Consider the following 2,809-nt stretch of genomic DNA (forward strand, 5'->3'; position numbering starts at 1 on the left):
AGCGGTTGTTTTTCTATCTATGTGACTTGGAACGCGCCGTGGTAGGAGGTGTCAAGGTCTAAAACGTGTTCTGCAACGATAACAAAATCCTTGAAGTCAACCTCCCTGCGGGTGCAATGACCTTCCCGGCAGAGTGAGACAAAAATTCGGACAGTATCTTATATTGTCTCGATTTCATCATCACTGTGGTCCAGGGGCTTATCTCAGTCGAGCGCCGACTGATTGTTAAGTGTCCTCTGTATATAGGTGAATAATCTGTCCATGTGTGTTTTTTCGACGTGTTTGGATGACGTTACCGTATGTGAGAACAACGTATTGCCGTGTCTGTGTTTGAATGGTGGCGTTTTTTTTTTGTTTTTTTTCCAAGGTGTCATAGTCCAGGGGGCCTGGTGGGATTTAGGGGGGGGTCGATGTTAAGTCATGTTTGTTTGTGTCCGGATGGAAACGGGGGGGGGGAGAGGGGAAGGGGGTGGGGCGTCTATGTTCAACTATCACAACTGGTCTATACACCAAGAGTGTCTTCATCGAGGAAGAGGGCAGGACAGGGTCTTGCCTCTTCCAAACAGGAACATTTTTTTGCACCAAAGTCATCATCAAAAGCGCAGCTTTTTCTAAGTCAACGGATGATCAGAACTCTGAACATTTGTGTGTTGTTTTTCTTTTTGTTTGTTTGCTTATTTTGGAGATGAAAGTTCTGGGGTTGTTTTGCATGATTCAGTGTCGTCTTTTTATTGGCTTGCGTGCCCGGTAAAAGCATGACCATGGTGTGAACTTTCACTCGTGTGTGTTTGAACAAAGATTTGTTTTTATTTGTTTCAACTTTCCATGAATTGACATTCATAAAATCAAACAGTTTTACAACATAAAAGGGGGGTCTGTAAGAGTTTGAAGGTTGCCTTGCGTGCAAGAAAACCCACCAAGAACTTCAAACCCAGTTACCGTCTTTGTAAAACTCCATGAATGTCAATTTCTTTTTCCTTTCCATTGTAGCTAGCGGACATTTTGCAGTCTTTATTAAAGCCTTGCTATTTTCTAATGTTTGTGTGTTTTGAACGCTTGCTCCTTTTTTCACCCCCCATACCAATGCCAGCAGCAGCAGCAGCAGCACGTGGAGGTTTTTGCGGATGAAAGTCAAAAGTACTGTAATACGTGTTTTGAGTCTGGTCCACATTGTGCGGTGTTATCGAACATGTTTTTGCCCCCGTCTCGTCCCGTCTGTTTGTCCATCAGTTGATGTTAATTAAAAGTGTTCCCTGTCCCTCTTGGCCCTGATTACGTCAAAACCAGGTTCAAGATGCACGAGAAAGCCTCAACCGTTACTTTCAGTTCCAAAAAAGCCGAGCTAGCTCATACAAGTGTACGGGACCTTTCGTCAATCAACAGCAGGTCATACAAAAGTGATGCAGATCCTTTTGCACACGCTTCAAACACGGCAGGTCATGCGAGTGTACAGATCTCAACGGGGCCTCGATAAACTTTATTTTTCTAACACAACAGATTACCTTGACAAGGTTTATCCACTTGTTCCTTTTTCACACCTCTGACATTTCCTGTAAGAGACACAAGAAGCTACAATGTTTGTTAGTTGGAGCACACTGCAAATATTTGAGTTTTACAAAAATTGTAGTTTCCTCAGAAATTGGGGAGAAATGCAAAATTAGCGAGTATTCGACTCCAAATGACGGCAGAAACGTCGGATGTGATGCTGCAAGAGGTTTTCCACTACTTAACTCATTCACTCCCAGCAGCCATTTTGACTGAAGCAACCCACTTCGCTCCCAGCTGTTTGACTGGATTTGGACTGGTTTGGAAGGCCCACAGAATATTGTGTTCCATTGCTATAAAAACACGGAACCTACCAAAAAGAAAGATTAGAGTCTCTTCTTTCATCAGGAAAAAAAATAAATTGTATTTCGTTTGCATCTGTTGCCGTTTTGAATATCGCTAAAGCTTCATCATTATTCACAAACCAGTTGAAAAAACTGGCAGAAAGAGCTTGTTGCAACATGGCCCTGGCTGATCTCTTATACTCTGTTGCCACCTGCTAGCCAGTTTTTGCCATAACTACCATTGCTTTAATTCACCTTTTCATGTCAGAAACTGCATCAAAAAAAAAAAGAAAAGAAAAAAAAAGAAGACGTTTTTGGGAGTGAAAGACAAAGTATTTAAAAACGGATTTACACATTTTGGGGTTTGAATGAGTTAAGAAATGCGACTACACACTTTGTAAAATGTTCCGGCGACTTTGATCTTCACACACACGCACAACAGACAAAAACGGTAGCACAAAATGCAAAACGCAGCATTGTCACCAATCAAAAGGTCAAATGTAGCTAGTTTGATTTCCCGAGAGGATTTATTTCAGGTTGAAACTCCATCATTTAACAGTTGGCAATTGTTTGTTTTTTTGCATAACGAAGTCGACCAAAACCAGCATGAAAGTAAGAAAATGTCCGAACCTAACACGCTGTTACATGCAGTTTCATGCTGCTTTGTCATTGATGTCCTAGAATTATTACCTCAGTATATATATATAAAAAAAACATCTGTCGACTGCTTTGACTGTCTCCATTGACGTTTCCATCTGTTTGTGAGGGCATGAAACGCAATTTGACTCCCTTCTCATTTGCATAAAAAGGAATGGACTTGGCGAGGTTTGAAACGAGAGCTGATGTATCTGAAAACGCAATGGAATAAAACGTCATCTAATGCTTTCATTGTCAACTTTTTTTTTTTTTTTTTTTTTTTTTTTTTTTTAACCCTAAGCAAGTCACGCACTAAAGGAAGAAGCATCCACACAGTAAAGATA

The sequence above is a fragment of the Festucalex cinctus genome, chromosome 18 (genome assembly GCF_051991245.1).
Source record: "Festucalex cinctus isolate MCC-2025b chromosome 18, RoL_Fcin_1.0, whole genome shotgun sequence".
In the NCBI taxonomy this organism is placed as follows: Eukaryota; Metazoa; Chordata; class Actinopteri; order Syngnathiformes; family Syngnathidae; genus Festucalex; species Festucalex cinctus.